General features: G+C 37.0%; 1 pseudogene; it reads left to right on the top strand.

The window, feature by feature from the left end:
* The first annotated feature begins 6,231 nt into the window (after nt 1–6,231).
* LOC129322528 (putative wall-associated receptor kinase-like 16) lies at nt 6,232–9,459 on the top strand (annotated as a pseudogene).
* The last annotated feature ends 4,953 nt before the right edge of the window (nt 9,460–14,412 follow it).

The following is a 14,412-nucleotide window of genomic DNA, read 5'->3' as shown; positions in this document are numbered from 1 at the left end:
GGTGATAGAAATAAAAAAATATTACCATACAAAAATAGTTATTCGAAGAAGACGAAACAAGGTTAGTATGATCAAAGATAATGAGGGGGTTTGGGTTTCTGATGATGTAGAGATGGCATTACTATTGCTAAATGTTACCAAGATCTATTTAGTAAAGAAATTATGGATAGAGAATAGCATGTTACTAATCAGAGATAGGATGTTGTCTTTTCAGATTTGCTACAACATGTTGGTAGACCTCTCTCTGGTGAAGAAATTAAGTTTGCTTTTCATTCCATGGGAGCTTTTAAGGGGCCAAGTAAGGATGGTTACCTTGCTATTTTTTATTAGCATAATTGGGATGTGGTGGGACTAGTGTGATTGAATTTATGAGAAACACATGGGATGAGCCTTTGAAGTTAAATGAAATTAATAGAACCTTGTTGGTAAAAATTTCAAAGATTAATCATCTTAAATCTATAAGGCATTTTAGCCCAATTTCTTTGTGTAATAGTTTATATAAGGGGGTTACCAAGATTCTAGTGCATAAGTTGAAAAGTGTGTTAGACAAATTAGTTTCTCCCTTTCAAGCTAGTTTTATACCTTGCCGTAATATACTGGATAAGATAATTATAGCAAAAGAGCTAGCTTATATGATAAGTATGATGAATAGGAAAAAGGGGTACATGGTGATTAAGATTGACCTTGAGAAGGCATACGACCATATGAACTAGGGCTTTATTATTGGTGTGCTAAAAGAGATTGGGTTACCTGAGTATATCATTGAAATTATTGGTTTCTTCAAGAAAATAGTGAGAATGGCTGTGAATTAGAATGGTGAAAAAGAGGATTGGTTTAGACCTTCAAGAAGAGTAAGACAAGGAGATCCCCTGTCTCCTTATCTATTTGTCTTAGCTATGGATAAGTTGTCACATATAATTTCTGATGCTATTAATGATGGAATGTGGAAATCAATGAAAGTGGCTAGCAATGAAACTCTTATCTCTCATCTACTTTTTGCTGATGATTTCTTGCTTTTCTATGAAGCGGATGTGGACTAACTATGTAATGTTTTGGAATCCTTGGATCTGTTTGGTAGCATATCAAGTCAGAAGGTTAATAAAGAGAAAACCAATGTATATTTCTTGAAAAATGTGTCAAGAGAATTGCAGAATACACTCTATAATGTTTGTGGTTTCCAACATAAGGATGAGCTTGGATGTTACCTTGGGGCTTTTATTACAAAAGGAAGAGTAACAAGAAATAAATTTTAGTATTTGATTAACAAAGTGCAGAACAAGTTTTCTGGGTGGAAGAAGCAAACTCTTTCACTCGCAAGGAGGATCATATTAGTACAATCGGTAACATCTCATATCCCTATTTTTACTATGCAACATAATCAAATTGTTATGAGTGTATGTGCCGAAATTACAAAATTACAACGTGATTTTATTTGGGGTTCCTCTAAAGGGAGAAGGAAACTTCATGCTATTAACTAGGTTGCCATATGTAAGCCTAAGAGGCATGGAGGCATAGGTTTACGTGATTTAACTAAGATGAATGAGCCTTTAGTGTGTAAGGTTGGTTGGAATATTCTTATTCATCCTAACAATCTTTGCTCTAGGAATATTCGAGTTAAATGTGAACATGATGTAGATCTAATGAAGGAATGCCAAGTAAAAGGCTCAAATTCTCCATTGTGGAAATTTCTTGCTAAATGCTAGCCTGATATTGTGAGTATGATTGCATGGGAATGTAGGGATGGTAACAAAATTGATTCTTGGAAAGACTTATGGTTGGGTAATGGTGAAAGGCTCCTTGATGTTTGCTTCAAGAGAACCAAAGGGAGATTATTAGAGTGTAAGGTTAGTGATGTGGTGATTGAAAGACAAGATTGGGAATTTTTATTTCTTAAAGATTACTTACCTAAAAAGGTATTGGTGAAGCTTCGAGCTATGTAAACCCCAAAACTAATTTATGGAGTTGATTGCATTAGATAGAGGGGAGAAACTCATAATAATTTTCATATTTCTGATATGTATCATAGACTTATTATGAACCAAGGTGATGCATGTGATAAGGGTTTGGATGTTTTGTGGAGGTGGAAGGGTCTGAAAAGAATTTAGGTTTTTTGAGGCTTTTAAGGCATGAAAGATTACTACTTTTGTGAGAAGAGCAAGAATATTATGTGGTTCTCCTAATGGTTGCAGATGTGTGCAAGGAGAGGAGGATATTCTCCATGCTATGTGTGATTATGAAAAAGCGAAATTCACATGGCTTCAAGTTGGTAGAGCTGAGGTAAATTCAGATTTTTTTTTCCAGGTTAATTTGCGTGATTGGATTGATGTGAATATGAAAGTAGATCTGAATGGAGTAAAATTTTTACTATGGCTATGTGGTAGCAATGGTTTTGGCATAATAAAGATTTATTTGAGTTTGATTTTGTGATACTTGAGAACCCTGTAGGCATTATTAAACATTATGTTGGGGAGCTAGATAATTTAAAGTGTAGTGGTTTATCGACTATGCTTAGAAAAATTGTTATTGAAGTTAAATGGTCTCAACCTCCCTTTGGATGGTTTATAGTGAATTTTGATGGTGCGGTAAAGAGTAGTTTAAATATGGCTGGGTGTGGTGGTTTGTTAAGAAATGATCATGGTGATTGGGTGATTAAGTTTTATAAGAAAATTGGTGTTTGTTCTGTTATAAATGCTGAATTATGGGGCGTTCTTTGGAGTATAAGATTGGGAAAGGAGCTACTAGTGGAAAATCTAATTACTAAAGGAGATTCTGTTGTTGTCTTATCAATGTTGAAGGTTGCTTGGATGGAAAAGAAATTTGGTTGTATATTTCTTGATGATATCTATAGAGTTCTTGAGTCCTTTAGAAATATTGTTTTCTCTCATGTATATAGGGAGGGCAACCAATATGCTGACTGGCTTGCTAATTTCAATTTGTTCTCATATTTTTTCCTTTATTTGCTTGTTGGATCCTCTTGATCCTTTACAGGTTTTACTTTGTAATGATTCTTTAGGTGTTGCTCACTCAAGAAGTGTTTCAATAATGGAATAAAGTAGGGCTTTGCCCGCATCACCAAAATATATATATATATATATATATATAAGCCAATTACAGGTAATCAATTACTCCTTTGTTAAAAAGTGTAAGATATTTTTAACCAAATCTCATCCCTAATAAAGCAGTTACACTTATCTTTAAACTAACTCTATTGATCATTCCATATTTACCTCTATTAAAAACCCTAAAAAATAAAGTAATATATTTAAGAGGGGCATTTTTGAAAAAACGGTAATGATTACACTTGAAAAAACTCAAAATGTCTTACATTTTTTAATATCAAATTCCTTAAAAAATACCTTATATTATTTAACGGAGGGAGTAGTAATTATTACCAGCAATGACAACGAACATAAGATAGGAACTTCAGAGTGCGAATATACATAGCATTTGAAATATAACATACTAATAGTAAAAAGATTGTTATTCTAGTGCCTATTTCTTATAGTTTTTTCAGTATTAAAAGTAAAATCAATATGACGATAAGTTAACAATTAATTTCATATTAATAGAATGCCATATCTCAATTTAAAAAGAAAATTTAATATTATACGTTATCCAATTATTGTAAAGTTATTTTAAAAAATTATTAGTGTAAATTTTAAATATGTAAAGTTTAGTCTAATATTATGCGTTATTCAGCTGACTGTAAAGATGACTTGACTTCTGATGGATCATTACTATTAAAAAGCAATATTAATATTCACCTATCTGGAGAATTTTTGTACAATAGTCCATTAGTTCATTAATATTGACAATATTGCAGGATAGCGTACGTCTTATGGCCTGGCTTATCAAGTAAACCCAAAGGCAAAATACTTGGACCAAGTCGTGGAAAGGGACTGAATAGAGAGGCACTGCGAATGGAGATGAAAACAGAATATGAGAAGGACTTTTTCTTCTTTGAATTTAATATCTCAATCCTACGCAATATAAAGTTGTGAATTTGATTAAAGAAAAGGATATATCATCCTTGAATGAAAATGTGAACACAGCGTGTTGTGTAAATTTGACTATTTATTAATATTAATTATTAATTTCTGACATAACTTGTTTTAGGGTTACATTACGTGTCTCAATTATTCTTGTTTGCCTAAACTCTAATAATTAAATAATTAAATAAAACATGAAAGAAATTAAATTTTTTTAGTCTTTTAGTAAGTTATTTTTCAAAAAGTAATTTTATTCTCAACCATTGAACTAGAGTTTCTAAGTTCTCTAGTACAAAATATAAAATACGTCACCAATCATATTTCTTGAATAATTATGATCGTTATGTCTATATATGTTTGAAGTACATGTAAGTGAAGCATCAAATGACTGAAAAGTGAAAACCAAAACGACACATGGAATTGTCTTGATGACTCATGTTTTCATCCTAGAATTTCTTTTTTAATTTTTGTGTGGCCTCATACTCTAGAAGTGGGAAAGTCACTACAAAAAAAAAAAGAAAAAGATTTTAGTAACGGTTTTAACCTTTTTTAGCAGCAGTTTGAACCACGGGAAACACAATTAGTAGCTATTTTGCAAACCACCACTAAACCTATCATAGCGAGCATAATGATAGTGGTCACAAAATTCGTTACGATAAAGGTCAAATTGTAGCGGTTAACCGAACAGCCATACTACCAAATCACGGCAACCAATTATCTAGAATCGGAGAAAATATTTTTTTTTTTGGAACTTTGTAGGGTTACAAACCGCTACAATATTTTCAAATATTTGAAATTTAATGCCAACGCTTGCAGTGGCTTTTAGAACAGCCGCTACAAGCTTTTTAAAAATTGAAATTTGGTGGGTTTATTTTATAGAAGTTGTAAGAACTACTACAATATTAAAAATTTCAAATTCCCTTCTAGCATAGAACTTGAAATTTTGGCAGCTTATTTGTAGTGGATCATAGAACCACTACTAAAGTTTTTCAACTAAAAAAAAGTTGCTATTTCTCTTTAGAGATTTTTAAAAATTTAATGTTATTAAATTAAATTATGGATTTATAGAAATAGAAAAAAGTATGAGGAAAATAGCAAAAATTATGGATTTATAGTAATAATCTCATTTGACACAATGGAACCTCCTAACTCTTACCTGGAATCTGTTGACTCTCACAGATACCTAGACTATTTTTAGATTTAGAAATCCCTTGCGTTTTAATTGATTTCTTTTCCCCAAAATCCTTCACTTTCTCCTAGTTTCCAGCACTACTCAAGTTGAAGTTATGGAGAAAACCAACACCATCATATATATGTAGAGCCCTAGAAGAGAAGATTAATTCCGGTGAAGGAGGCATGGTGATCAGAGAAAGTCTAGCGATGGTTTTGGAAGAAATGAAGAGTGACCAAATATACCGAGAGAGAAATGGGATGGGTAATCGGTGGATGTGAGGGAAAATTGCCACGTATTCCTATTAATGCCACTTGTGGCATTAACGTTGTTTAATTGTGCGCTTGACGCATAATCCTCAACATTGTTTAATTAAAAAAAATAAAGAGGACAAGAAGCTATGTGGAAGGAAAAGATGAAGAGGTGAAGCAAGTTAAATGAAATGTTAATGAAATTTAATTGGATTTAGACCAAACAGGTGGCGACAATGCAAAAAAAAAACAGACAGTGAGAGTTTAAATGCAATGTTAGGTAAATAGAATAATATTTTTTATAGCAAAGATAATTAATACATTTATTTTATTTTCTTTCCGGATATATTTTCCATTTCTTTTTTAAAAATAATTTTTCAAGTATCAAACATATATACACTAATCTCGTAGCTAATCTAATCTCAGGCAATCTCAAGACAGTAAAATTGCCTAATCTCATTTGCATACCACGTGGTGCAAGTTTAACACTTTCTGTTTTGCTTCGTCATATTTCGACTTTTCTAACGCCATAATTTCCAAGAATGTTGACCCATCAGTTTGCGCGCTTTTCTTTGTCAGTGTCGTCTTGTTTGCATACTTTTTCTTTCCTTCTAATTTTTGGTTTCAAATATAATTTTGAATGATAATAATTTGGGGAAAAATTATACATCTAAATCCATTCACTAGACAAACAAAACATAAAATATAAAAATTGCTATTATTGAGTCCCGCAAAGTGTAAAGGCAATTAGCAAGCCTACGCAATAATCTAAGGCAAACATTGCAATACCTTTCTCCCCAGTTAAGACGAGAGAGTGACGATGTGGTTCAAGCTGTTGTTGCTCGTTACATTAGCAGCCGTGGCAGAAGAAGCTGAAGCTCAAACCTTACCTGGTTGCCTCGACAAGTGTGGAAATGTCAGAATTCCATACCCACTTGGCGTCGGTGAAAATTGTTTTCGGGCAAAGGAACCGTTTGATCTCACATGTAATGGCTCCACCTTATACTTCGGAGAGATGAAATGTTCTAACATATCCCTTCAAGGTCAAATGGACTTGCTCATGTCTGTGGCTTCGAAATGTGACAATCAACCAGAAGTGGAAATGTCCCTTACCATGGGCAATGCTTTCACCGTTTCTAGTACAGCAAACAAGTTCATAAATGTTGGTTGTGATACTTACGGCTACTTAAATAGTTTAACTGAGGAGGAAACTACTCTTTATTCCACTGGCCGTTTAACGCGGTGCTACACATGTCCTAGTGAGATGTATGCTAAAAATTGTTCAGGGATTGGGTGTTACCAGGTGGATATTCCTGTTGGAATGAGGGATATCAGTTTTAAAGCATATAGCTTCGACAACCATACGAATGTGTGGAAGTTTAACAATTGTAGCTATGCTTTTGTTGTTAAAAAGGACTGGCATAGTTTCTCCCTTGGGCATCTAAAGAAGTTACCCTTTGATGAAGCCCCACTTGTGACAAATTGGACAGTTTCAAATGTTACTTGTGATGTTGCTAAGACAAGACTAGACTATGCTTGAACCAACAACACCAATTGTGCGGACTCTCCTGATAGATTTGGGTACAATTGCAGATGCAAACATGGTTTCGAAGGAAACCCATACCATCCTGATGGATGTCATGGTAATTCCCTTTCTTCTTTTCTTTTTTACTTTGTATAGCTTGAATTTGCATACTTGCCTGCCTTCAACCCCCCCTTATAATTTCTTATTTACTGATACACTTGTTTGTGTTACAAACTGAAATTGCAGATATAGACGAATGCCAAGATCATTCGATGAACAAATGCAGCGTTTTTGAATATTGTGTCAACACTATTGGGGGTTTTCGTTGCGAACCAAGAAGTCTATTTTCAAGGATCTTCATTGGTAATGGACTTTTATTCATAGTGTGTTATTTTGTTTCTTCGGTCTCGGTTCACAGATTTCTTTTATTGTCAATTTTGCTCATGGCTTCATAGACTAAGTGGGGCTAATATAGCTCAACGCTCAAGACCGATGCTTCCATGTTGCCTCCGTGGATGATATTTTAATTTCTTTTTTCAATTTTTTGACATATAAAAGCAATTGCTTTTTCAAATGGCGATTTCAACATTTATGTTTGACTTGTTAAACGTTGGTGATTATTGAAATGGTAAAATGATGATTATCGATATGTAAATGGTTTTCTGAAATAGGAGAATTGTTGTTGTTAGTGAAGAGGAATTGAGGAACAGAGGGTGAGAGCTGATTGTGGAGACAGACTAGGTTTTTTTTTTTTTTGTATTTTAATTTGACAGGTATTTTGGTCTTCTTATAATATAAATATATCTATTTAAGAAACATCATTTCGCATTTCCATCTGCATATCAATCTTTCTTTTCTTTTTTTTTTTTTTTTTTGCCATATCTGCATTTCAAACTTATTTATTCCTTTTCTAATTCCACTACTATCTTCCATCGTCAGAAAACAATTTCCAGCATACAATGGGCTTGTGTGTTGCTAATTTGCAATTTACTACATGCTTCCATATCAAAAGTTGACATTAGATGCTTTCTTTTTTTTCCATACAATAGTGTCAAATTTTGGACAGTCTAAAATTTTAAAAGTGTACTTTGCTTGTTGCAAAGATTTAACATTCATCGTATTATCGACAACTAGCTATATGATAATTTGCAGATAATCTTCCAAAGCATAACAAGAAACATTTTAGGGAAAAGGGTAATTGATTATTAACGACAAAACTGGAAGTTTGAAATTTAAATTTTTTGTCTGAAATTTGAATTAAATTGAAGCATTGGTTTCAAAGTGCCATTCCCCCATATTCATTTATGTAATATATTCCATGCAGTTCATTACATACTTCCATATATATATATATATACACATATATAGTCCTATCCACGACTAAAGTGCTTTCTATTCTTCAATGTTGATATGCACGTACAAGTGCAGCCTTAGTTGCTTTATTTGTTAGTGTGTCTTGGCTGTATTTGGTATACCGAAAGAGAATATCATCAAACAAAAAGAACATTTTTTCAGACCAAATGGTGGCTTGATCTTGCAACAACGACTCTCTGTTAAAGAAGCTTCTTCCCAAACAGCTAAAATCTTCACCATGGAGGAGTTGGAAAGGGCAACCAACAACTACCATGATAGCTTAATCCTTGGAAAAGGACGTTACGGAACTGTTTATAAGGGAATTCTTAATGACAACAAAGTTGTCGCAATCTAGAAGTCCAAACTTGTTGATCAAGACGAAATTGAACAATTCATCAACGAGGTGGTCATCCTCTCGCAAATAAATCATAAAATTGTGGTGAAGCTACTTGGATGTTGCTTAGAAACTGAAATTCCTTTGTTATTTTATGAGCTCATCAACAATGGCACTTTATGATGACATTCACAGTCCGGCGAAGGCTTCCGATATATCTTGGGAAACACGTCTGAAGATTGCAGGAGAGACAGCCGAAGCACTATCATATCTTCACTCTAGTGCCTCCACACCCATAATTCATATAGATGTGAAGCCATCTAACATACTTTTAGATGACTCCTACACGGCCAAAGTGTCTGATTTTGGAGCTTCCAAGTTGGTTCCTGTTGATCAAAAAAGAATTAGCCACAATGGTACAAGGAACTCTAGGATACTTGGATCCAAAATACATGTAAACCAACCATCTCACTGAAAAAAGTGATGTGTACAGTTTTGGAGTGGTGCTTGTGGAGCTACTTACATGAAAAACAGCTCTTTCATTTGATAGACCGGAGGAGGAAAGATGCCCTGCCATGCACTTCCTATCATCCTTGAGGTAGAGTCAATTGTTTGAAGTACTTGAAGTTAGCATAATGATTGATAACAATGAAGAGATACTAAAGGAAGTGGCTTCACTCGCTAAGAGGTGCTTAAGACTTAGAGGTGATGAGAGACCTAGCATGAAAGAAGTTGCAATGGAGTTAGAGGGAATAAGGATGACAAGGAAGCATACATGGGTAAACAATGATAATAATTCAGGGGAAATTGAACCATTGCTTGGAGAGACATCTTGAAACGGACTGAAACGGACAACAGAACTAATACACGAGAGTTACAGAATTGAAGCCAAACGTGTTCCGTTACCCTTCATTAAGCCAATAAAACGTTTAGCATTTACATTTGTAACGTTAGCTGATTACTGTTTTCGTTCAGAGTCCTAACACTATAAATAGGACACTCACTTTGTTGTAAGGAGGAAGACTAGAAATAAAATTCAGAGTTTTCTCTTTTCATTCGGTTTCTGTGCCATTTTGGTATCAGAGCTGGTCCAGAGAACGAGAGAGTGAGTTACAGTTGAGAAAGTACGCCGGAAAGAAGAGAGATTCAGAGGAGGAGTCCCTGACGTCTTCGCATTTTACAAACCGGGCATTTTCTCAGAAAACTAACATCACCATCGTGCTCAGGAGGTCCGAAAACGTGGAACAAGCGGTTCCCCGTCACCGGAAACAGTCACACGCGCCGTCACGCGCCACCGTCGGAAAACCACGCGCCTCGCCGCCGGTCCACGCGCCTTCACGTGCTATCCGAAGGTTGAAGACGCTGACGTCAGTTGCCACGTCATCGTTCTGACCCGGTCAACGACAGTTCAGACCAATAGTTTTATGCCACGTGTCACAGTCGCCACGTCACTGCGCCCAGTCAGCTAACTTTTCAGAAATTTCATTTTCGCCCCAAATCTTTCAGTAATTCTAAATTTACCCCTATTTTTTATGAAATTTCATATTATCCCCCAAATTTTTCATAAATTCCATTTTAACCCCTAAACTTTCCTAAAATTACACTTTTGCCCCTTGATTTTACCTGAATTCCAGTTTAACCCCTATATTTTTCATAAATTTCAATTTGACCCATCATTCTTCTAGAATCGCTATTTTACCCCCTAGACAGTCCAAAATCCCCATTTTGCCCCTAGCCTTTGAAAAAAAAAAATTCACTTTACCCCTATATCCTTCAACGTTTCCAATCGCACCCCAATCTTTATCCCTAGCCTTAACACTTATTCAAAATGCCTCCAAGACGTAGACATGTGCACGAGGTTGAGATGGAAGAGTTGAGACGTAGGATACGAGAATTGGAAGCCACTGTGGAATTGCAGCAAACTCTGTTAAACAACAACAGAGAAAACTTAGAGAGAGATTCGGGAAGCAGTAGTTTGTCATCTACTGAAAACCGTCGCCGCCCACGACAACAACAATTCCGCCCTAATGACATCAAGGTTGACGTTCCTGAATTCGAGGGAAGGCTCCAGCCAGACGAGTTTGTAGATTGGCTACAAACTGTTGAACGAGTATTTGAATACAAGGAGATTCCAGATGCGCAGAAAGTCAAAATTGTCGCCCTCAAACTTAAGAAACATGCTTCTATTTGGTGGGAAAACCTCAGACGGAAGTGAGAACGTGAGGGAAAGCGCAAGATTGAAACCTGGGAGAAAATGAAACGCCAGCTCACCAGGAAATTTTTACCAGATCATTACCACCAGGATAACTTTATCCAGTTGCAAAATCTTCGACAGAGATCTTTATCTATAGAAGAATATACTAGAGAGTTTGAACAACTCATGATGAAGTGTGATATTCACGAGAAGGAGGAGCAAAAAATAGCCCGGTACCTTGCAGGCTTAAACACAGATATCAGTCGTCCAGTCCAGCTTCAACAATATTGGACCTTGGATGATGTCATCCGTCTGGCTGTGCGTGTTGAGAAGCAGATGCCCAAGAGATCCGCTTTCCAACCTTCATCCTCTAGGAGTTATCCAGAAGGCCGTAAAGCAGAATTTCAGCAGACTAACTCCTCAAGCAAGCCACAACCTACTGCTATGCGCAAACCACCATCCAATGCTGCCAAGGAATCTGGTTCCAAAGCAATCAAATGCTTTAAATGCCAAGGATTTGGCCATATTGCTGCGGACTGTCCTACACGAAGGGTTGTCACCATTCGAGAAGGATCAGGGTATGAAGCACTTGAAGAAGGTGATGAGGATGATGAGTTCTACGGCACTGATCCCGTATATGACGAGGAGGTCACACCTGCTGATCAAGGAGAAGCATTGGTGCTTAGACGAAGTCTGCATACAACAGTAGTAAAAGAAGAACCTTGGTTACGACGCAACATTTTTCACACTCGTTGCACGGCCCAAGGAAAAGTTTGTAATGTCATCATTGACAGTGGAAGCTGTGAAAATGTAGTATCTAACTACATGGTGGAGAAATTGAAGTTGCCAACACAAGATCATCCACAACCTTACAAGCTTCACTGGCTCAACAAAGGAAATGAGGTAAAAGTTTCTAAACAATGCCTTGTGACCTTTTCTATTGGGAATCGATATTGTGATGAAGTTTTATGTGATGTTGTTCCCATGGATGCATGCCACCTTCTCTTAGGGAGGCCATGGCAATATGACCGACATGCTATGCATAACGGGCGATCGAACACTTATTCTTTTACGAAAGATGGTGTCAAGTTTACACTAGCACCTCTACCACCCAATGAGATTAGCCAATCTTTAAGGGAATCTAGTGTATCTAAGCCGTTAGTGTCTTTGCTGACTAAGGAGGAATTCAAGGTGTCAAAATCCGAAGCCCAAATGATGAGCATTATTCTGGTGCTTGAGGTAAACGATGAGACGGTCAATCCACCTGGAGTCATTCCGTTATTGTCTGAATTTTCAGATGTAATATCCGATGAGATACCACCAGGGTTGCCTCCAATGCGAGACATACAGCATGCCATTGACTTCGTTCCAGGAGCAGTCATTCCTAATAAGCCTGCTTATAGGATGAGTCCCCAAGAACATGCCGAAGTCCAACGACAAGTTGAAGAGTTGTTGAAGAAAGGGTTAGTTCGAGAAAGTATCAGCCCTTGTGCTGTACCTGTTCTTCTAGTACCTAAGAAGGATGAGAGTTGGAGAATGTGCATTGACTACCGAGCCGTCAACAAGATCACTATTAAGTATCGGTTTTCGATACCTCGGCTTGATGATATGCTGGACCAATTGCATGGTGCCACTACTTTCTCCAAAATTGATCTTCGTAGTGGGTACCATCAAATCAGAATTCGACCAGGAGATAAGTGGAAGACTGCTTTCAAGACCAGAGATGGCTTATATGAGTAGAATGTGATGCCTTTTGGGTTAACAAATGCTCCTAGCACATTTATGCGCCTGATGAATCAGGTATTGAGACCCTTCATTGGTAAATTTGTTGTTGTGTACTTTGACGATATTCTTATTTACAGTAAGAATCAAGAGGAGCATTTAGATCACTTGCGGCAAGTTTTGCAAGCCTTGCGTGAGCAGAAGCTTTATGCAAATCTCAAGAAGTGCACCTTCCTCACCAACGAAGTTGTGTTCTTGGGTTACATCATTACCGCGGAAGGTGTTCGCGTTGATCCAAGCAAAGTTGTAGCCATTGACAGCTGGCCAATTCTAAAATCCATCCAGGAGGTTCGAAGCTTCCACGGATTAGCTTCTTTCTACAGGAGGTTCATCCGTAATTTTAGCTCAATTGCCGCACCACTTACAGACTGCACCAAAGGAGAGAAGTTTCAGTGGACAGATCAAGCTCAGAAAAGCTTTGAGGAGCTTAAGAAGAAGTTGACCAAAGCTCCAGTCCTAGCTCTTCCTAATTTTGATCAAGTATTTGAAGTTAGCTGTGATGCTTCTAACACTGGCATTGGTGCTGTCTTAAGCCAGGAGGGCCATCCCATTGCCTTTTTTAGTGAGAAGCTCAATGATGCCAAGCTCAAATATTCTACCTATGACAAGGAATTCTATGCCATTGTCCGAGCTCTTTAATATTGGAGTCATTATCTCCTAAATAAAGAGTTCATACTTTTTTCGGACCATGAGGCTCTCAAGTATTTGAATTCCCAGCAGAAGATCAGCCGCAGACATGCTCGTTGGAGTGAACTCTTACAGTCTTATCCATTCCTTATCAAACATAAGGCTGGAACTCTGAACTCCGTAGCAGATGCCCTTAGTCGTCGCCATGTACTACTTACAACACTACAAACCAAGGTTGTTGGATTTGACCTTGTCAAAGAGTTATATCAAGATGATCTTGATTTTCGAGGAGTGTGGGAAGCAACTATAAATCAACCTTTCCACCAGTTCTACAGACACGATGGGTTTTTATTTTGAGGTAAAACCCTCTGTATTCCACAGGGTTCCTTGAGAGAAGCCATAATTTGGGAAGCACATGATGGTGGATTAGCTGGACATTTTGGACAAGATAAGACACTTAACCTAGTGAAGGAGAACTTTTACTGGCCTTGACTTGAACGGGATGTCAACAGGCATATACAGAGATGCAGAATTTGTCACTTGGCTAAATCCAAGGGTCAGAATACTGGACTATACATGCGTCTGCCAATTCCAGAAGCACCTTGGGAAGATATAACTATGGATTTTGTTCTGGGTTTACCACAGACTTAGAGGCAAAAAGATTCTGTCATGGTAGTTGTGGATCGCTTCTCAAAAATGGCCCATTTCATCCCATGCCAGAAGACCAACGATGCTGTTCAAGTAGCCAACTTGTATTTTAAGGAGATTGTGCGTCTTCATGGCATTCCTAGAACTATCACTTCTGACCGTGATGTGAAGTTTCTTAGCCACTTTTGGCGGACGTTATGGAAGAAGATAGGAACTAAGCTACAGTTAAGCAGCGCTAGTCACCCCCAGACAGACGGTCAAACTGAAGCTATAAATAGGATTCTTGGTAATCTTCTTCGCAGTTTCATAGGGAAGAATTTGAAGCAGTGGGATCTTATTCTTGCTCAAGTTGAGTTTGCTTATAATAACTCTGTCAACCAAGCAACTGGGAAGTGTCCGTTTGAAGTTGTTTATAGCACTCATCCCCTTAGTCCACTAGACTTGACCCCTTCACTTGATAAGCAGCAATATAGCTCTGATGCTGACCAAAGGGCTAAGGAAATTAAGAAGTTGCATGAACAAGTTCGCGAGCGAATCC

Source organism: Prosopis cineraria, unplaced genomic scaffold (genome assembly GCF_029017545.1).
Source record: "Prosopis cineraria cultivar Desert tree isolate PC_DT_omini unplaced genomic scaffold, ASM2901754v1 PC1, whole genome shotgun sequence".
Taxonomy (NCBI): domain Eukaryota; kingdom Viridiplantae; phylum Streptophyta; class Magnoliopsida; order Fabales; family Fabaceae; genus Prosopis; species Prosopis cineraria.
Note: the sequence above shows the minus strand (reverse complement) of the source record. Positions and strands in the feature narration are given on the sequence as shown.